A 23,383-nucleotide genomic window follows, 5' to 3' on the forward strand; every position below is an offset into this window, starting at 1 on the left:
GTTTACAAATGCAGAGTTGGCAGATGCCCATTTGATGTATGGATTAGCACGGGGCAATAGCCGTGGCGTGGTATGTTTGTGTCGAGCAAGGAACACTCCAGCCTATGACTCGCGACTGGGGAAGACCTAGAACAACGAGGACACCTGCAATGGCCGAGGCAATTCTTCGTGCAGTTGACGATAACTCTAATGTCAGCGTCAGAGAAGTTGCTGCTGTACATGTAACGTTGACACGTCACTGTATGGAGAGTGCTACGGAAGAACCAGTTGTTTCCGTACCATGTACAGCGTGTGCAGGCACTATCAGCAGCTGACTGGCCTCCACGGATACACTTCTGCGAATCGTTCATCCAACATTGTGTCAATCCTCATTTTAGTGCAAATGTTCTCTTTACGGATGAGGCGTCATTCCAACGTGATCAAATTGTAAATTTTCACAATCAACATGTGTGGGCTGACAAGAATCCGCACGCAATTGTGCAATCACGTCATCAACACAGATTTTCTGTGAACGTTTGGGCAGGCATTGTTGGTGATGTCTTGATTGGGCCCCATGTTCTTCCACCTACGCTCAATGGAGCACGTTATCATGATTTCATACGGGATACTCTACCTGTGCTGCTAGAGCATGTGCCTTTACAAGTACGACACAACATGTGGTTCATGCACGATGGAACTCTTGCACATTTCAGTCGAAGTGTTCGTACGCTTCTCAACAACAGATTCGGTGACCAATGGATTGGTAGAGGCGGACCAATTCCATGGCCTCCACGCTCTCCTGACCTCAACCCTCTTGAATTTCATTTATGGGGGCATTTGAAAGCTTTTGTCTACGCAAGCCCGGTACCAAATGTAGAGACTCTTCGTGCTCGTATTGTGGACGGCTGTGATACAATACGCCATTCTCCAAGGCTTCATCAGCGTATCAGGGATACCATGCGACGGAGGGTGGATGCACGTATCCTCGCTAACGGAGGACGTTTTGGACATTTCCTGTAACAAAGTGTTTGAAGTCACGCTGGTACGTTCTGTTGCTGTGAGTTTCCATTCCATGATTAATGTGATTTGAAGAGAAGTAATAAAATGAGCTCTAACATGGAAAGTAAGCGTTTCCGGACACATGTCCACATAACATATTTTCTTTCTTTGTGTGTGAGGAAAGTTTCCTGAAAGTTTGGCCGTACCTTTTTGTAACACCCTGTATATATATATATATATATATATATATATATATATATATATATACTCCTGGAAATTGAAATAAGAACACCGTGAATTCATTGTCCCAGGAAGGGGAAACTTTATAACTTTATTGACACATTCCTGGGGTCAGATACATCACATGATCACACTGACAGAACCACAGGCACATAGACACAGGCAACAGAGCATGCACAATGTCGGCACTAGTACAGTGTATATCCACCTTTCGCAGCAATGCAGGCTGCTATTCTCCCATGGAGACGATCGTAGAGATGCTGGAAGTAGTCCTGTGGAACGGCTTGCCATGCCATTTCCACCTGGCGCCTCAGTTGGACCAGCGTTCGTGCTGGACGTGCAGACCGCGTGAGACGACGCTTCATCCAGTCCCAAACATGCTCAGTGGGGGACAGATCCGGAGATCTTGCTGGCCAGGGTAGTTGACTTACACCTTCTAGAGCACGTAGGGTGGCACGGGATACATGCGGACGTGCATTGTCCTGTTGGAACAGCAAGTTCCCTTGCCGGTCTAGGAATGGTAGAACGATGGGTTCGATGACGGTTTGGATGTACCGTGCACTATTCAGTGTCCCCTCGACGATCACCAGTGGTGTACGGCCAGTGTAGGAGATCGCTCCCCACACCATGATGCCGGGTGTTGGCCCTGTGTGCCTCGGTCGTATGCAGTCCTGATTGTGGCGCTCACCTGCACGGCGCCGAACACGCATACGGCCATCATTGGCACCAAGGCAGAAGCGACTCTCATCGCTGAAGACGACACGTCTCCATTCGTCCCTCCATTCACGCCTGTCGCGACACCACTGGAGGCGGGCTGCACGATGTTGGGGCGTGAGCGGAAGACGGCCTAACGGTGTGCGGGACCGTAGCCCAGCTTCATGGAGACGGTTGCGAATGGTCCTCGCCGATACCCCAGGAGCAACAGTGTCCCTAATTTGCTGGGAAGTGGCGGTGCGGTCCCCTACGGCACTGCGTAGGATCCTACGGTCTTGGCGTGCATCCGTGCGTCGCTGCGGTCCGGTCCCAGGTCGACGGGCACGTGCACCTTCCGCCGACCACTGGCGACAACATCGATGTACTGTGGAGACCTCACGCCCCACGTGTTGAGCAATTCGGCGGTACGTCCACCCGGCCTCCCGCATGCCCACTATACGCCCTCGCTCAAAGTCCGTCAACTGCGCATACGGTTCACGTCCAAGCTGTCGCGGCATGCTACCAGTGTTAAAGACTGCGATGGAGCTCCGTATGCCACGGCAAACTGGCTGACACTGACGGCGGCGGTGCACAAATGCTGCGCAGCTAGCGCCATTCGACGGCCAACACCGCGGTTCCTGGTGTGTCCGCTGTGCCGTGCGTGTGATCATTGCTTGTACAGCCCTCTCGCAGTGTCCGGAGCAAGTATGGTGGGTCTGACACACCGGTGTCAATGTGTTCTTTTTTCCATTTCCAGGAGTGTATATTGGCTTCATGTTCAGAAGGATCCGAACAACTTGAAATTATTTAAATTGACGCCATGTTCAAACGTATTTGAAGTAGCTAGATTATATACCAAACATACGTAAAGATATTGACAATAGCGGTATGTCTAAAATGTCTGTACTGTTGCCAAAAATACATAATTATGGGAACAACCAGTTAAACATCGCAATGAATACCGCAATGAATACTGAATATTCAATCAAAAAATGGTTGAAATGGCTCTAAGCACTATGGGACTTAACATCTGAGGTCATCAGTCCCCTAGACTTAGAACTACTTAAACCTAACTAACCTACGGACAGCACACACATCCATGCCAGAGGCAGGATTCGAACCTGCGACCGCAGCAGCCGCGTCGTTCCAGACTGAAGCGCTTAGAACCGCTCGGCCACCGCGGCCGGCTAATATTCAATTACCAAGAAACAAATTTCTTGTTTAAGACTGATCAGTTAAATTTAAATTCTAAACTTAACTGAGTTAGTTTTAAATCAGTTGTGAAATATTAAATGGAAAAATTGCAACACAGTTAAAATTTCTAATGTCATATCGGCTTTCAAACAGCAGTACTGTCGGCCAGGTCTTAACAGAGCGGAAAGTACTTTAAATACCCTGAACTAAACAATAAATAGGAAAACACATTACCGCAGCATAACAAATTTCTCAAAATCAGGTTCTATAGCCTAAGATGGAATGCGGGGCCGAACAGCGTAAACAAGATTAGCCCTGACGTCACCAGGACCGCCACGCCTCACAATACTCTAGCTGAGAAACACTTATCAGATGGACTCGCATTCGCAAGGACGACGGTTCAATCCCGCGTCCGGGCATCCTGATTTAGGTTTTCCGTGATTTCCCTAAATCGCTCCCGGCAAATGCCGGGATGGTTCCTTTGAAAGGGCATGGCCGACTTCCTTCCCCGTCCTTCCCTAATCCGATGATACCGATGACCTCGCTGTCTGGTCTACTCCCCCACAACAACCCAACCCAACTAATCAGCTGCTCCTAAAACACACAACGCACAAATTTTAAAACAAGGAGCAAATACGTATAAGCATACTGCAGCAATATGTCGACCTCAGTGATCCACAGGCTAGGCCAGCAAATTTACTTTCTCTCGTCATTTCAAAAAGAAAAGCCAGTATTTATACTAAATACAATGTCGATATTTCAATCGACACTCCTACTCATGAGCAAGAATTCAACAACCACGCGAGTATGAAACGTCCCCTTTCAAAAATTGTACACGACTGTGGTTAAACTGACACAATATTTTTTTAGCGCAACGCAATCTGACTTTCAAAAATCCCTACAAAAGAATGGCCCTGACTAACATTAACCTATACCTTTCACAAATCACTTACCTCACAACAATCTTCGTTACTCGAACTACTGCAATACAGCGAGCGCCACTATTGCCAGCTAAATAAAAGATTCAAACTACAGAAGGCACTAACTACTGATAGGGATAGCAAATGAAAGATATTAATAGAGAACAAACAATGTATTTACCTTAATAGTCATAATATATATAGCAGTTCATGACAAATTACAAAACTCCGCCATGTCTCTCCCCACATCCACCACTGCTGGCGGCTCACCTCCAACTGCGCAACGCTACGCGCTGTTCACATCCAGCTGCCGCTGCCCAAGACTACAATAGCAGACAACAATGCAAACTAGCCACAGACTGCACACAGCACAGCCAGTGATTTTCATATAGAGCGCTACGTAACGTTGCCAATAACAAAACATAAACCGCCTACTTACATAAAGAAAACATAAACAGCCTACTTACAAGTACCCAAAACTCACGACAGAAAGTGCAGTTACTACTCCATGTCCAACAAAACGCTTCTCATATGCAAAGCAAAAAATGGTTCAAATGGCTCTGAGCACTATGGGACTTAACATCTGTGATCATCAGTCCCCTAGAACTTAGAACCATTTAAACCTAACTAACCTAAGGACAACACACACATCCATGCCCGAGGCAGGATTCGAACCTGCGACCGTAGCAGTCGCGCGGTTCCGGTCTGAGCGCCTGAACCGCTAGACCACCGCGGCCGGCTATGCAAAGCAAACAAAAGGTTATTTAACAGCAAGAAAACTTCAGCTTGAGCGCTAAGAAGCAGACAGTTAAATTTCAGTGCTAGGTGCTAGGACGTCCAATAAGAAACATTAAATTTCTAACACAGAAAAACCTTAACATACACACACACCAAGTGGAAAACAGTAAATTAATAACCGGTAAACACCCCAGGACGATGTTCCCCACGGGAGATTAAGCTTACCCAATCGCGGCAACAGGTTCCAGTCAGAATACCAACGGCTTGCCGTCGGAATAACTAACTTTCCAGGCACTACACGTTAGCACGCTCACGTAGACAAACACAGCGACAGGGACGCACAAGGAGGATTGCATGACATTATAACCACCCTAGGAAGTACGTCACATGGGAACTGAATTCTAACGGAAGATTCCACAACCTGATTACCCGGTTTATTAAATGAATGCTCGCAGGACGCCTGCTTTCCGCTACATTATTTCTACAAGGACTGCAGTGGGTGTGCACCTCTGGTGACTCACCAATACCACAATCTCTACCAGGACTACAGTGGGTCTACTCTGTGATGACCTACCTACTAATATTCATCAACTTCGACTGACTCTGCTGTGGGTTTGCTCTGTTGTGGCCCCATTACCTGTCAGCATGACAAGAGTCAGCACTGTCTGTCTGTTGGAAGGACAACACTACTTCTTCAAGACTGCATGGACATCCATTACTTCCATGTGCATTGTCTTTTACTGCTCAGACTTTGATAAAAGAAACGGCAGTTTTACTGTGATGAATGATCAGGACTGTCTTTATGGACTGTGAGAAAATTTTAGCTTTTGACCACCATTGTATTAATAAGTGTGTGCATTTGATTTCTTTGTTATTGTAATTATGAAAAATTTTATCAAATCTGTATTGGCCGCTGCCCAAAAAAAATTTGTAAATTTTTTTGTGGGGAGCATGGGGGCTATGTAAGTAGGCTGTTTATGTTTTCTTATTGGCAACGTTACGTAGCGCTCTGTGGCTAGTTTGCATTGTTGTCTGCCATTGTTGTGTTGGGCAGCGGCAGCTGGATGTGAACAGCGCGTAGCGTTGCGCAGTTGGAGGTGAGCCGCCAGCAGTGGTGGATGTGGGGAGAGAGATGGTGGAGTTTTGTAATTTGTCATGAACTGCTATATATATTATGACTATTAAGGTAAATACATTGTTTGTTCTCTATTAATATCTTTCATTTGCTAACTATCCCTATCAGTAGTTAGTGCCTTCCGTAGTTTGAATCTTTTATTTAGCTGGCAGTAGTGGCGCTCGCTGTATTGCAGTAGTTCGAGTAATGAAGATTATTGTGAGGTAAGTGATTTGTGAAAGGTATAGCTTAATGTTTGTCTGGGCCACTCTTTTGTAGGGATGTGTGAAAGTCAGATTGCGTTGCGCTAAAAATATTGTGTGTCACTTTAGTGAATGTTTGAGTACGTTCAGTTTTGCTCAGCTGTTTGAAAAGCAAATAGTGTAAGAGGTTTATCAGCACAGTCGTGTATAATTGTCCTAAGGGGACGTTTCACAACTAGTTGGCCACGATCGTCAGTGCAGTTGGAAGGCAACTGCAAAATGCGCCCCTCGACCCTGGCGCCAGCGCCAGCTGCCTTGTACTGGCTCCGTGCGGTCGCGCAGTTCTGGTCACCAACTCGCTGTTTTCCAACTTCTGCCAAAACACGCCCGGCATATCCGACGGCCCAGCACGGCGACGAATTGAGGATTCCCTGGGGCGGCCGACACGACCCAGACCATGTATCAGAGACCGGACACACCCGACCTCTTGCTTGCCACACTACTTCCTTCTTGTTCGCCAGTTCAACACCAAGATAGACAGACTCTATACCGTAGACCCTCCTCCTCTGGCCAAAGATCAGACCAGTTAAAAGTCGGGTGAGATCTTTCGACTCGCGCCACTGAAATGTACGTATGGCATTGTAGGCCGGGAGGCCCCATGTGGGGGAGTACGGCTGCCGTATTGCAAGTCCTTGTTAGTTGAAGCCACTTCGGCGACTTGCAGGTCAGTGATGATGAAGGACACACAACACCCAGTCTCCTGAGCGGAATCGAACCCGGGCCCCCTGCATGGTAGGAGGAAACGCTACCGCTATGCTACGGAGATGGAATATACACAGTAATGGCCATTAAAATTGCTGCACCACGAAGATGACGTGCTACAGACGCGAAATTTAACCGAGACGAAGAACATCCTGTGATATGCAAATGATTAGCTTTTCAGAGCATTCACACAAGGTTGGCGCCGGTGGCGACACCTACAACGCGCTGAAATGAGGAACGTTTTCAACCGATTTCTGATTCTCAAACAGCAGTTGACCGGCGTTGCCTGGTGAAACGTTGTTGTGATGCCTCGTGTAAGGAGGAGCGATGCATACCATCACGTTTCCAACTTTGATAATGGTCGGATTATAGCCTGTCGCGATTGCGGTTTATCGTATCCGGACATTGCTGCTCGCGTTGGTCGAGATCCAATGACTGTCAGCAGAATATGGAATCGGAGGGTTCAGGAGCGTAATACGGTACGCCGTGCTGGATCCCAATGGCCTCGTATCACTAGCAGTCGAGATGACAGGCATCTTATTCGCATGAATGTAACGGATTGTGCAGCAACGTCTCGATCCCTGAGTCAACATGTGGGGACGTTTTCAAGACAACAACCATCTGCACGAACAGTTCGACGACGTTTGCAGCAGCATGGACTAGCAGCTCGGAGACCATAGCTGCAGTTACCCTTCACGCTGCATCACAGACAAGAGCGATTGCGATGGTGTACTCAACGACGAACCTGTGTGCACGAATGGCAAAACGTCATGTTTTCGGATGAATCCAGGTTCTGTTTACAGCATCATTATAGTCGCGCATCCGTGTTTGGTGACATCGCGGTGAACGCACATTGGAAGCGTGTATCCGCATAGCCATACTGGCGTATCACCCGATGTGATGGTATGGGGTGCCATTGGTTACACGTCTCGGTCACCCCTTGTTCGCATTGACGGCACTTTGAACAGTGGACGTTACATTTCAGATGTGTTACGACCCGTGACTCTACCCTTCATTCGATCCCTGCGAAACCCTACATTTCAACAGGATAATTGCACGACCGCATGTTGCATGTCCTGTACGGACCTTTCTGGATACAGAAAATGTTCGACTGCTGCTCTGGCCAGCACATTCTCCAGATCTCTCACCAATTGAAATCGTCGGGTCAATGGTGGGCGAGCAACTGGCTCGTCACAATACGCCAGTCACTACTCTTGATGAACTGTGGTATCGTGTTGAAGCTGCATGGGCGGCTGTACCTGTACACGCCATCCAAGCTCTGTTTGACTTAATGCCCAGGCGTATCAAGGCCGTTACTACGGCCAGAGGTGGTTGTTCTCGGTGCTGATTTCTCAGGATCTATGCACCCAAATTGCATGAATATGTAATCAAATGTTAGTACTAGTATAATAATTTGTCCAATGAATACCCGTTTATGATCTGCATTTCTTCTTGGTGTAGCAATTTTAATGGCCATTAGGGTATATATGCCTCGTTTTGAAAGTTCTCCCTAACCCCACCATCACCGTGATTTATTTCGGTTCGTTCTGACGTCCAACCGTCATAACTCTCGCCAATTACTGCACCAATTATGCTACGAATGGCAAAAATTCAGATAAACGCCAGGTATTCTTAGCGTAGAATCCGAATCGGCAGTGAAAAAGGGACTTTCATTTAAAAATAAAAAGTTTGGGCTGTGTCAGAGGGAGGCGAGATTTAGCACAGACACGTGTCTCCCTTGAAGATATTAACTTTTCATCTGGAATATTCTTTACGTATGATGTGTATTCTTCCAGATTGCTGCAAGTAAAACCAAACACCCAATACATTCTTTGAAGACAGAGGCCAACTTATTCTGTATGGCCAATAATGTTGCTCACTGTTTCTGCAGTCTTTCCACTTGCTCGATTCCGTTTGGACTGTGCAAAACAACTTAACCTCTTCCTACCAGCAGGTTATCCTATGCCCTTGAGCAATAAATTATTTAAAGCGATTCGAAAAACTATATGTCATTACCATTTTTAACAGAAGTCATAGGACAGTCACGCTTACCTGTAGACGTATGTATGTATATATGTACTTGTGTACAGGGTGTCCCACTTACCTTGACCACCCTAAATAACTGTTTGCCAAGATGCAAATTACAAAATTTTTCAAGCAAATGTTCTTTAGCCGTCAGGGGGACATCAATCAGCATTAGTGCTTTCGTTGTAGCTTTGTTTTTTTACACAGGTATGAACAGCGGTACGACTTTTTTTAAATGTCACCCTGTATTTTTTATTCGGTAATTCAATTCCTCTCCTAAAGATCTATTCAAAAATGTATCACAGTGTACCGTTCACTGACACACAACGTTATTAATTACGTAACACAACACTGACGTTGACGCTCCCAGCGCTTAGTGCAGCTAGTCGGGATAATGGAACACATCCACGTGCTGACGTTGACAGAGGACAAATGTAAACATAAGTAGAATGCGAACCCGTCATTCCGTCAACCACCGTCAGTTGAAGAGCTGTCTAAGTAGAATGTAAACAAACGAAAAGAAAGTAGAAATGCTACTCCACTATGAGGAATGTAAGTTAGAGGAACAGTAATTGCAGTACTGTTTTCTTATGTACAGGTACATTTAGTACAGTAGTTAAGTGCTTTTAAATAGTGATGTGTAGAGTAGGCATACAGTAAGAGCTGTCCTTCCTACAAACTACATCGACATAAAATTTCTTTTATTGTTGTTGTTGTTGTTGTTGTTTTTGAAGGTAGGAGAAATGCTACGCAGGAAGCGGAACCGTACAGAGATATCTTGATAAGAGCCCACCTTTCCGACGGATGTTTTCTCGTCGTGAAGTGACGCTTCGTGAAACATGTAGTTTCAGTCCGAGGCAACGCAATCGTCGTACCACTTGCACAGACGAAGCTGCCGAAGTTACTGTTCTCGCTTCCGTTGTTATGAATCCACATGTGAGCACACAACAGCTTGACCACTAGATTGGCATTCCTAAAACTAGTGTACATCGTATTCTTACACGTCAAAGGTTCCATAATTATCATGTACACCCACATCAAGAATTGCATGGGAACGGTTTCCAGAAACGTGTACAGTTCTGCCAGTGGACACAGCAGCAAATCCTCTCCAACCCGAACTTCTTCTCCAATGTCATATTAACCGATGAATGTTCCTTCTCAAACAAAGGACAGGTAAATACAAGGAACATGCATTATTGGTCCAGCGACAGACCACGATGGCTTAGACAGGTGGAACATCAGCGTCAATAGAGAGTTAATGTCTGCTTTGGAATGCTTGGTACTACAATTATTGGGCCTTATTTCATCAATGGTAGTATAAACGGCACAGCGTATGCCAACTTCCTCAGACGAATTGTTCCTCATCTTCTGGATCAAGTGACGCTAAGAAAGAATGCTTATGTGGTATCGACACGATGGATGTCGTGTCCTGAACCGAAGGTATCCTGCCAGACGGATTGGTCGAGGAGGAACAGTTACTTGGCCTGCTAGGTGTCCTGATTTAAATTCTCTGGACTTTTTTCTTTGGGGATTAATTAAAGACGTTGTCTATCGCGATATTCCAACAACTCCAGAGGACATGGAGGAAAGTATCGTGCTTGCTTGTAATTCTCTTCAGCAGGCAACTCTAGTAGCAGTAAATATTTCTTTCATTCAACGAGTGCACCAGTGTATCGGTGTCCAGGCTCACCACTCTGAGCACCTTTGAATGTTCTACTCCTGGGCAATGGCACAGGAGAGTCAAAGTCAATTTTTTGTTATGTTTTTATTTGGTTTTCATTTGTTTTCTGACAACTCCAGCAAGTGGACGAGTTTCTGATACCAGGCTCAAAGTCAGTGTTGTGTAACGTAATTAATAATGTTGTGTTTCAGTGAATGGTACACTGTGATACGTTTCTGAATAGGTTTTTAGGAGAGGAAATGAATTACAGAATAAAAAATACAGGGTGCCATTTAGAAAAGTCATAGCGCTCTTCAACTCTTTGTAAAAAAATAAAAAAAATAAAAAAAAAGAAAGCTACAACGAAGGCAATCATATTGATAGATGTCACCCCTGACGGCTAAAGAACATTTTCTTCAAAAATTTTGTAATTTACATCTGGACAAACAGTTATTTAGGGTGGTCAAGATAAGTGGGACACCCTCTAGATAAGTACATACATACATAGGTCTATAGTTAAGCGTAACTGTCCTATGACGTCCATTAAAAATGGTAATGACATTTTCGTAGATTTTCGAATCACTTTAAATGATTTAAGGATATACGATAAACTACTGGTAGGAAGAGGGTGTTTTACGCATTCAAAAATGGTTCAAATGGCTCTGAGCACTATGGGATCTAACATCTATGGTCATCAGTCCCCTAGAACTTAGAACTACTTAAACCTAACTAACCTAAGGACATCACACAACACCCAGTCATCACGAGGCAGAGAAAATCCCTGACCCCGCCGGGAATCGAACCCGGGAACCCTGGTGCGGGAAGCGAGAACGCTACCACACGACCACGAGCTGCAGACTTACGCAATCCGAATGGAATCGAACAAGTGGAAAGACTGCAGTAACAATGAGTAACATTTGTGTCCATAGAGAATAAGTTGGCGTCTATTTTCAAAGAATAAAGTGTTGGCGCGACACGCTGACCGCCATGTAACTACAGTGCGTTCCGTTTTCTCAGGTGGGTGATTAGTTTTGGAAGCTTGTCGTCAAGTCAAGGACAGAGCAGGCGGTCGATTCGCTGAGCCCGGTTGTGCAGCGGCGGGCGTTGTCGTCGGTCGAGGTCGGCCGTGTCCAGTATAAATACAGGGCCAGGCCAGCTGATCGGCACCACATCGCAGTCGCAACACGCCGCTACACCATGAAGGCTTTCGTAAGTACAAGCGCCATTAGGTTAATTAGGCTCAGCTCCAAACAGATGGTCGTTATTGTTTTTCCTGAGAAACTGTGCTCACGTTAGCTACCTTCAACAAGATACACTTCTTTTGTTGCTGGATCACCTCATAACTGAATGCCACTCTCCTTCTCATCAACCGAGCGAGGTGACGCATTGATTAGCACACTGGACTCGCATTCGGGAGGACGACGGTTCAATCCTGCGTCCGGATATAGTGATTTAGGTTTTCCGTAATTTCCCTAAATCGCTCCAGGCATATGCCGGGATAGTTCCTTTCAAAGGGCACGGCCGACTTCCTTCCCTAATCCGATGAGACCGATAACCTCGCTGTCTGGTTCCCTCCCCCAAAACAACCCAACACCAACACATTCTCATAACATTCTTCTCTTTCTTCTGTATTCTTCAGTTGGTATAGAATATTTTTGCCCGATAATTCCAGGAAATTTTTCGCCGAATTTATCTTTCATTTTAATAGTCGCTGCAGAATAAAAATGCTGAAAGGTTTAACGATACGAATGCAGAATAAGATAACTAATAAAGGAAATCCTTGATGTCTTGATTTCCGTATTTAAGGGCTAAAACTACGAGTACAGAGAGTGAAATTTTACGACCTGAGATTTCTGTTTTTTTTTTTTTTTTTTTTTTTTTTTTTTTTTTTTTTTTTTTTTTTTTTTTTTTTTTTGACCAGAGACACAGTCTACTAAGTTCTACTTATGGTATGATCTGAGAGCATGCAGTTCAAATTTGCAAACAGAACAACTGTGGTTAAAACAAAGAAGGCATCACCCACTGTCCAGACTAGACATACACGTATCCAGTACAGTAATAAATCGCAAGGACCCACCTGGGTGCATTATATACAGAGAATCTTGCGAAAACAGAGACTATTACTCTCTGGCAACAAAAGAGAATTCAGGGAAGTTGATAGTGCGACCTTAATGAAAGTACATGAATCTGTAACAAGGGCTGTATGTGAAGCCTACAATAACTTTCACTGTCGTATCCTTGTGAAAAATTAGAAAACTTTAGGAAATTCTGGTCACTTGTAAACTCAATAACAAGACCCAAAAATCTGTCCTGTCTCTCGTGTACGAGTCAAGCACTGAAGCTGAAGGAGTCAGAAACAGAGCCAAAATTCAATATTTAAAAATTTATTCGCGAATGAGGTTACCACCATACCAATGTTTCATTGTCATGCACATCCACCAATAAAAGATACTTAAATAAATACAATGGTCAGTTCGGAACCACACGGCTGCTAGCATCGCATATTCGAATCCTGTCTTGGGCATGGATGTGTGTGATATCCTTAGGTTAGTTAGGTTTAAGTAGTTCTAAGTCTGGGGGACTGATGACCTCAGATGTTAAGTCCCTTAGTGCTTAGAGTCATCTGAACCATTTTGAAAGTATAATGGAATTATTTTCTCCTTTTTGAATTTGCAGGTTTGCTCTTTCCTCCTCGTCCTGCTGGTGGCGGCCGTGTTCGCCCAGGAGAAGGCCAAGGAGACCCTGAAGGGCGCCGAGGCCTACTACGCCTACGCCGCCCCCTACGCCTACAGCGCCTTCGGCTACCCCGCCGTCAGGGCCTACTCCGCCTACCCTTACGCTGCCGCTGGCTACCCCTACTACTACCGCTGAACACGGACATTACAGTGGGGAACTCATGGATGTAATAAACGTATTTGCAACAAATAAAATTTGTACATAGCAAAATTAAATTATTTCTGTTTGCTTACATCAGCCATATACCCTTGCCACAAAGATGTCCAACAGTCCATTATGACTGAAACAGACAAAAGAAAAAGAAATGCTTACATAGCAAGTCTGACAAGAAGGAGATAATAGGTTACACAAGGTTACAGCAACTGAATATAAATTGGAAATATATAAAATTGTATCCTCTTCCACAAAAAAATGACACATTGAATTAAATAGCACCTGGGAAGCCAGTGCTAGGGTACTGAAATTTTAGCCATTATGATCAACATAGTGGGGACAGCTTTCGCTCTTTAAAACTGTACTTGAGTTACATTTCAGTATAATGCTGAATAGCTTACGACCTCCACGTGTAAGAACTTGCTCCAAATTTTTTATATAGAGTTGGTTTCAGACTCTAATCTTAATGTACAAAAGACGAGTATCTCTTGGCGTAAATGTCACAAGAGCAGAAGGCAGTGTGTGTTATGGTTAGAAAAGAGGCATGCAGCGAGAAGCTTTTTATTGAAGGAAACACTGTACTGAAGTGAAGATTTCAGTTGGAGGAATCCTTTTCAAATCAGAGGAAATGGGAGCACACTTGGCTCTCGTGCAGTGTCAATAGCAGTCATAAATTACTTTATTTACCACTGCTAGTTGAACAAGTAGTCTGTGAAACCCACGGTTTCATGCATGTATAACCAAAGGAACACTGAATCGTACTTCTGAGCAACACAAGCACTGCTACATCGTATTTATCTGCCAACACCGAGCCAGCTACTTCCAATTAAACCTTCTCCTCTGTATGGGAATATGTTGTTGTTGTGGTCTTCAGTCCTGAGACTGGTTTGATGCAGCTCTCCATGCTACTCTATCCTGTGCAAGCTTCTTCATCTCCCAGTACCTACTGCAACCTACATCCTTCTGAATCTGCTTAGTGTATTCATCTCTTGGTCTCCCCCTACGATTTTTACCCTCCACCATGGGAATATACATAACGAATTTACGAGCATCGGCTGCAGACACAGGGTTGAGGACATGTGGACTTTTGGGTCTGTCATTGAGTCGTTGCCTGGTGAAACGTTGTTAGGATGCCTCGTGTAAGGAGTTGAAATGCGTACCATCACGTTTCCGACTTTGATAAAGGTCGGATTGTAGCCTATCGCTGTTGCAGTTTATCATGTCGCGACATTGCTGATCGCGTCGGTCGAGATCCAATGACTGTTAGCAGAATATGGAATCAGTGGGTTCAGGAGGGTAATACGGAACGCCGTGCTGGATCCCAATGGCCTCGTATCACTAGCAGTCGAGATGACAGGTATCTTATTCGCATGAATGTAACGGATCGTGCAGCCACATCTCGATCTCTGAGTCAACAGATGGGGACGTTTGCAGGACAACAACCATTTGCACGAACAGTTCGACGACAATTGCAGCAGCATGGACTATCAGCTCGGAGGCCATAGCTGCGGTTACCCTTGGCGCTGCATCACAGACAGGAGCGCCTGCGATGTTGAACTCAACGACGAACTTGGGTGCACGAATGGCAAAACGTCATTTTTTCGGATGAATCCAGGTTCTGTTTACAGCATCATGATGGTCGCATTCGTGTTTGGCGACATCGCGGTGAACGCACTTTGGAAGCGTGTATTCGTCATCGCCATACTGGCGTATCACTTGGCGTGATGGTATGGGGTGCCATTGGTTACACGTCTCGGTCAACTCTTGTTCGCATTAACGGCACTTTGAACAGCGGAAGTTACATTTCAGATGTGTTACGACCCGTCGCTCTACCCTTCATTCGATTCCTGCGAAACCCTACATTTCAGCAGGATAATGCACGACCGCATGTTGCAGGTCCTGTACGGGCCTTTCTGGATACAGGAAATGTTGGACTGCTGCCCTGGTCAGCACATTCTCCACATCTGTCACCAATTGAAAACGTCTGGTCAATGACGGCCGAGCAACTGGCTCGTCACAATACGCCAGTCACTACTCTTGATGAACTGTGGTATCATGTTGAAGTTGCATGTGCAGTTGTACCTGTACACGCCATCCAAGCTCTGTTTGACTCAATGCCCACGCGTATCAAAGCCGTTATTATGGCCAGAGGTGGTTGTTCTGGGTACTGATTTCTCAGGATCTGTGCACCCAAATTGCGTGAAAATGTAATCACATGTCAGTTCTAGTATAATATACACTCCTGGAAATGGAAAAAAGAACACATTGACACCGGTGTGTCAGACCCACCATACTTGCTCCGGACACTGCGAGAGTGCTGTACAAGCAATGATCACACGCACGGCACAGCGGACACACCAGGAACCGCGGTGTTGGCCGTCGAATGGCGCTAGCTGCGCAGCATTTGTGCACCGCCGCCGTCAATGTCAGCCAGTTTGCCGTGGCATACGGAGCTCCATCGCAGTCTTTAACACTGGTAGCATGCCGCGACAGCGTGGACGTGAACCGTATGTGCAGTTGACGGACTTTGAGCGAGGGCGTATAGTGGGCATGCGGGAGGCCGGGTGGACGTACCGCCGAATTGCTCAACACGTGGGGCGTGAGGTCTCCACAGTACATCGATGTTGTCGCCAGTGGTCGGCGGAAGGTGCACGTGCCCGTCGACCTGGGACCGGACCGCAGCGACGCACGGATGCACGCCAAGACCGTAGGATCCTACGCAGTGCCGTAGGGGACCGCACCGCCACTTCCCAGCAAATTAGGGACACTGTTGCTCCTGGGGTATCGGCGAGGACCATTCGCAATCGTCTCCATGAAGCTGGCCTACGGTCCCGCACACCGTTAGGCCGTCTTCCGCTCACGCCCCAACATCGTGCAGCCCGCCTCCAGTGGTGTCGCGACAGGCGTGAATGGAGGGACGAATGGAGACGTGTCGTCTTCAGCGATGAGAGTCGCTTCTGCCTCGGTGCCAATGATGGTCGTATGCGTGTTTGGCGCCGTGCAGGTGAGCGCCACAATCAGGACTGCATACGACCGAGGCACACAGGGCCAACACCCGGCTTCATGGTGTGGGGAGCGATCTCCTACACTGGCCGTACACCACTGGTGATCGTCGAGGGGACACTGAATAGTGCACGGTACATCCAAACCGTCATCGAACCCATCGTTCTACCATTCCTAGACCGGCAAGGGAACTTGCTGTTCCAACAGGACAATGCACGTCCGCATGTATCCCGTGCCACCCAACGTGCTCTAGAAGGTGTAAGTCAACTACCCTGGCCAGCAAGATCTCCGGATCTGTCCCCCATTGAGCATGTTTGGGACTGGATGAAGCGTCGTCTCACGCGGTCTGCACGTCCAGCACGAACGCTGGTCTAACTGAGGCGCCAGGTGGAAATGGCATGGCAAGCCGTTCCACAGGACTACATCCAGCATCTCTACGATCGTCTCCATGGGAGAAAAGCAGCCTGCATTGCTGCGAAAGGTGGATATACACTGTACTAGTGCCGACATTGTGCATGCTCTGTTGCCTGTGTCTATGTGCCTGTGGTTCTGTCAGTGTGATCATGTGATGTATCTGACCCCAGGAATGTGTCAATAAAGTTTCCCCTTCCTGGGACAATGAATTCACGGTGTTCTTATTTCAATTTCCAGGAGTGTGTAATTGTACCCTGGCGTGTACCTCTTTGTCCGAATCAAGTTGACGGCCACGCACCTCCTTCTTCAGGGCTCCAACAATATGGAAATCGCAAGGGCAGAGATCGGGACTGTATGATGTGTAAGAGATTCCCATCGCAAATTCTGTAGCGTAGTCAAAACCATTTGGGCGGCTCCACATGTTTCGACTACACTGTAGAAGTTTCGCCGAGAAGATCTTACACGTCCTCCACACAGTCCCAATCACTCCCCATGTGATTTCCATATTTTTGGAACCCAGGAGGAGATTCGTGGCCGGCTATTTGATTCTGTCTGCAAAGAAGTCTTGAATCTGGTCCAAATCTGGTCCGATGCACTTTTTTTTCACTAAACGGCTGTGTGGGACGGTCTCAAATGGCTTCCTGAAGTCAAGGAACAGGGCATTGCCTATAGCGTTGGGGATCTCATGGAGGAACAAAGCGAGCTGAGTTTCACAAGATCTCTGTTTGCGGAATCCATGTTGATTTTTATGGAGGAGATTTCCGTTCTCCAAAAACGTCTTAATACATTATCATAAAACATGTTCCATAGTTCTACAACAGACTGATAACGATGGTACCGGCGTATAATTATGTGCATCTGTCCCACGACCCTTCTTGAAAACTGGTATAACCTGGCCTTTTTACTAGTCGTTAGGCGCCCTTCTTTGCTCCAGCGAACTACGATAAACAGCTGCTACAAGGGGAGCAAGTTCTTCCCCTTAATCTTTGTAGAATCTTACAGGTATCTCATCTGGCTCTGACGCATTTCCTTCACTAAGCGATTGTAGTTGCTTTTCTATTTCGCGATCGGTTATCTCAAATCTCCCATTTCGACATCCAAGCGATGACTGAAAGGAGGGACCGTATTGCCATCTTCCACCATGAAACAGTTTCGAAAGATCGAATTCAGTACTTCGGCCACCTCTATATTATCTTCAGATTCGGTGCCAGTATGATCACTGACAAGGGAACATCCCCATCGCACCCCCCTCACATTTAGTTATAAGTTGGCACAGTGGATAGGCCTTGAAAAACTGAACACAGATCGATCGAGAAAACAGGAAGAAGTTGTGTGGAACTATGAAAAAATAAGCAAAATATACAAACTGGGTCGTCCATGTGTAAGATAAGCAATATAAAGAGCACTATAAGTCGAGGAGCTCCGTGGTCCCGTGGTTAGTGTGAACAGCTGTGGAATGAGAGGTCCTTGGTTCAAATCTTCCCTCGACCGAAAATTTTAACTTTTTATTTTCAGTTTATGTGAAAAACTGTTATGTTTTCATCACTTTTTAGGAGTGATTATTACCTCCACAAGAAAACCTAAATCGGGCAAGGTAGAAGAACCTTTTTACCCATTCGCCAAGTGTACAAGTTAGGTGAGTCGACAACATATTCCTGTCATGTGACGCACATGCCGTCACCAGTGTCGTATAGAATATATCAGACGTGTTTTCCTGTGGAGGAATCGGTTGACCTATGACCTTGCGATCAAATGTTTTCGGTTCCCATTGGAGAGGCACGTCCTTTCGTCTACTAATCACACGGTTTTGCGGTGCGGTCGCTAAAAACACAGACCCAAACTTATTACAGTGAACAGAGACGTCAATGAACGAACGGACAGATCATAACTTAAATAAAGAAAGCAAAATTTTCAGTGGAGGGCAGATTTGAACCAAGGATCTCTCGTTCCGCAGCTGTTCACGCTAACCACGGGACCACGGCGCTCCTCGCTTTACATTCCTCTTAATATTGCCTATGTTACGCATGGACGACCCAGTTTGTATATTTTGCTTATTTTTTCATAGTTCCACACAACTTCTTCCTGTTTTCTCGATTGATCTGTGTTCAGTTTTTCAAGGCCTATCCATTGTGCCAACTTATAACTAAATCTGAGGGGGGTGCGATGGGGATGTTCCCTTGTGAGTAATTGAACAGACGATTTCGAACGTTTACACATTTTACATAAGACCAAAATTTCTTAGGGTTTTTAGTTAGATCGGTCGACAGAAGTTTACTTTCAAAGTCACTGAGCGCTGGTCTCATTGCTCTCCTTCTGAGCATTTTCCTTCATTCAGCTTCTGTTTGTCAGCTACATTTTGATCTCTCTTGAATTGCTGATGAAGCCCTCATTCTTTACGTTGCAGTTTTCTAACACGGCTATTGAAGCATGGTGGGTCTTAATACCTTGCTCGGAACACGCTTGTCTAAGACAAATTGAACGATGCTTTCGAATTTTTTTTTTTTTTTTTCATTTGAGTTCCACGTATTATTCCTCATCACTGAATATTTGACGTTGACTACCCAGAAATTTTGCAGTTTGTATCCTGTCATTCTTGCTAAGCAAACACATTTTCCTACCTTTCTGAACATTTCTTGTTATAGCTGTAGTCACAGTTACTATCACAGCTTTATGATCGCTGATACTTTCTACGTTAACTGATTCTATAAGTACAGGTCTGTCTGCAGCTAGGAGATCTAAGATATTTCCCTGTCGAGTCGAGAAAATTATCAGCTCGAAGTAATTTTCGGACAATACATTCAGAATGATGTCACAGAAATCCCTATCGCTATCACCAGTTTTGATAGCATGACGCTCCCAGTCTATACATAGCGAGGTGAAGTGACCTCCTACTACAAAGACATGATCAGGAAAGTTACTATCAATATTCTGCAACTTTTGTCTGAAATGCTTTATCACTACAACTCTTGGCCCAGGCGGTCTATAAAAGCATCCGATTCCCATTTTCCACCAACCTTTGATGCTTAAATTCACCAAGATCAATTTACTTTTTGAATCCGTGATATTGCAATAAATAGGCTGCCATCATTGGAGAATAACTTATCCTCGCGATAAGGATTCCGTTGCGATAAGGATTCCCTTGCTATTGACTTCTGATTTCAACCAGCTTTCTGTCCCTGACACTATCAGTGCGTTATTACATTCAGTAACCGATACTAATTCTGGGACCTGTCCTTGGATGCTTCTGCACTTTTCTAATCTCTTATTAACCTTTTCTATATCCATTCTGCGAGCACGAGTGTTCTCTGATAACAATGTGGTTGATGTGTCCCCGGTTTTCGCAGGCAATTCGTCTCTGATCCCAAGGAAGGTTCCTGCAACCTGAAAACCCCCACATGTGCACGCCACACGTACCCCGCTACCCTAGAAGCCACTTCCTGCGTACAGTTCACCCCTGACCTATTAAGGGGAGAACGTGAAATTCGCATCCGATACTGTCGTAGAATCGTCTGAGCGTCTCGTTTAGACACTCCACTCCGCTCCAAACCAGAAGATCATAATCCACTCTGGGTACGATGCTACAAATAATGAGCTTAGCCTCCTTGCAATGAACAGTGCTAGTTGAACAGTGCTAGTTGCTTTCATTGAATCAGACATCAGCCGAAGGGAACTACGGACGGCCTCAGAAACCAAGTGTTTGGTGTAATTCGTGCCGACATGTCTCACTATTTCCACCCATTCGTACTCACTGCGCCTCGTAGCCGCCGGTAGAGTCTTCCCGCCCTGCCTGCTACGTATTTCCCTAAGGGGCTCCATTGCCCACCTAGTATTGGAGCGCCCAGTGAATAGTACACCCAGCCTCTGCGCTTGCCCTGACTGGGCAGGTAAACCGGCTGCTGGCCTTACAAGAGAACCGTCCCGTCCTGGCTCAGAAGTGTTATCATCACTGGGTAGCACCTCGTGTAAGGAGCCAACTAGTCGGCCAGTTTCATCTTTCACCCTCCGCCCAGTGACATGCGACCCCACCACGGACCGGTCAGGTGTCGTGTATCAGAAGACGCAGCTACAACCAGCTTACCCACGGCCTCCAACTGCACCAAAGCTGTCGCAGGTCTCGTCACTGGCGGCCTGATGTTGCAGCTTTGAGCTACTTCGCTGAACACAACTGGACAGCACTTAAGCAAACAAATAACTGAGACTATGAGATGTCTGCTCTAGGACGTTCAAACTACTAGACCGTGATGCTGCAGGCGGTGTAGATCCACACTACCAAAGCTACAATACACACAAAAATCTTTTAGACGATGCTAGAGGCGACACTAATAAACTCTGTTACAAAATGAATTGTCCGAGCTGCTAAATGAATATCAGGTCACTGAACACAAATGGACAGCCCACAGGCAGACCAAGAACACTATGTCAACACTCATTTCTTAATATCACTGAATGATTCCTACTTAAAAATAAAGTACTTTCATTGGCGTCAGGCCTCTTGAACATGGTACCCTAATGGAGACCACCATAAATATTGCCGAATGTCTAATATCGGCACAAACATTACCAAATGACAGCTCACTGTAGTTAGAAAATCCATCGCCTTCATCAGAGTATGCACATTCAGTTCATCTCACGAGAAAATGAAAGCTTATGAAATGCCGTCCTTGGAGCGAACTGCATCCACTTACGCATACAGGGTCTTAGCCAATCTTCTACAGAGCAGCTGCAGAAACCATGATCGATAGGAAAAGTGAACACAGTCGTTCAACAATTATTATTGTAGTGGGCAGCTGCGACCGGTTTCAAGTGTCTGCTGGTCTCACTCCAACTGTAGGTGGAGGTACTGACCGAGCGAGGTGGCGCAGTGGTCAGCACACTGGACTCGCATTCGGGAGGACGACGGTTCAATCCCGTCTCCGGCCATCCTGATTTAGGTTTTCCGTGACTTCCCTAAATCGTTTCAGGCAAATGCCGAGATGGTTCCTTTGAAAGGGCACGGCCGATTTCCTTCCCAATCCTTCCCTAACCCGAGCTTGCGCTCCGTCTCTAATGACCTCGTTGTCGACGGGACGTTAAACACTAACCACCACCACTGGAGGTACTGGGATGACGATGAGCGGAAAACGTGATACGAGTGACTCCTTCCACTGACCATAACCACCACAAAAATGATTCAAAATGCTCTGAGCACTATGCGACTTAACATCTGAGGTCATCATCAGTCCCCTAGAACTTGGAACTATTTAAACCTGACTAACCTAATGACATCACCCACATCCATGACCGAGGCACGATTCGAACCTGCGACCGTAGCGGACGCGAGGTTCCAGACTGAAGGGCCTAGAACCGCTCGCCACACCAGTCGGCCATAACCTCCATTGTCTCCCTGTCTGTGCGTGAAGGATGCTTATACAACCTCCTAGGACCTTTCCTTTTCGTATTTTCTATTATGTATTTTTTAAGATTTAATAGTTCGTCCAAAGTTAGCTCCTAGCGGAAAACAATATTTTGCAGTCCCAGCAATACTTATTTGGATGGGGAAATACACTACTGACCATTAAAATTGCTACACCACGAAGATGACGTGCTACATACGGGAAACTTGACCGACAGGAAGAAGATGCTGTGATATGCAAATGATTAGCTTTTCAGAGCATTCACACAAGATTGGTGCCGGTGGCGACACCTACAACTTGCTGACATGAGGACAGTTTCCAACCAGTTTCTCGTACACAAACAGCAGTTGACCGGCGTTGCCTGGTGAAACGTTGTTGTGATACCTCGTGTAAGGAGGAGAAATGCGTACCGTCGTGTTTCCGACTTTGATAAAGGTCGGATTGTAATCTATCGCGATTGCGGTTTATCGTATCGCGACACTGCTGCTCGCGTTGGTCGAGATCCAATGACTGTTAGCAGAATATGGAATTGGTGGGTTCAGGAGGGTAATACGGAACGCCGTGCTGGATGCCAACGGCATCGTATCACTAGCAGTCGAGATGACAGGCATCTTATCCGCATGGCTGTAACGGATGGTGCAGCCACGACTCGATCCCTGAGTCAACAGATGGGGACGTTTGCAGGACAGCAACCATCTGTACGAACAGTTCGACGACGTTTGCAGTAGCATGGACTACCAGCTCGGAGACCATGGCTGCGGTTACCCTTGACGCTGCGTCACAGACAGGAGCGCCTGCGATGTTGTACTCAACGACGAACCTGGGTCCTCGAATGGCAGAACGTCATTTTTTCGGATGAATCCGGGTTCTGTTTAGAGCATCATGATGGTCGCATCCGTGTTTGGCGACATCGCGGCGAACGCACATTGGAAGCGTGTATTCGTCATCGCCATACTGGCGTATCACCCGGCGTGATGGTACGGGGTGCTATTGGTTACACGTCTCTGTCACCTCTTGTTCGCATTGACGGCACTTTGAACAGTGGACGTTACATTTCAGATGTGTTATGACCCGTGGATCTACCCTTCATTCGATCCCTGAGAAACCCTACATTTCAGCAGGATAATGCACCACCGAATGTTGCAGGTCCTGTACGT

At 46.1% G+C, this 23,383-nt stretch overlaps 1 protein-coding gene and 2 long non-coding RNA genes across 3 annotated transcripts in view; 2 read left to right on the top strand and 1 right to left on the bottom strand.

Annotated features, from left to right (window-relative positions):
• Positions 1 to 13,478, top strand: part of LOC126176904 (uncharacterized) — a 46,783-nt gene extending 33,305 nt beyond the window's left edge. Inside the window, exon 2 of the long non-coding RNA XR_007535691.1 lies at positions 13,204 to 13,478. This is a non-coding gene — a long non-coding RNA (uncharacterized LOC126176904). The remainder of the gene's footprint in view (positions 1 to 13,203) is intronic.
• Positions 1 to 23,383, top strand: part of LOC126176897 (uncharacterized) — a 173,231-nt gene that overhangs the window by 74,973 nt on the left and 74,875 nt on the right. The gene's annotated exons all lie outside the window — the stretch shown is intronic.
• Positions 1 to 23,383, bottom strand: part of LOC126176919 (uncharacterized) — a 79,937-nt gene that overhangs the window by 32,945 nt on the left and 23,609 nt on the right. The window lies entirely within an intron of this gene.

This window comes from Schistocerca cancellata, chromosome 3, assembly GCF_023864275.1.
Source record: "Schistocerca cancellata isolate TAMUIC-IGC-003103 chromosome 3, iqSchCanc2.1, whole genome shotgun sequence".
Classification (NCBI taxonomy): Eukaryota; Metazoa; Arthropoda; class Insecta; order Orthoptera; family Acrididae; genus Schistocerca; species Schistocerca cancellata.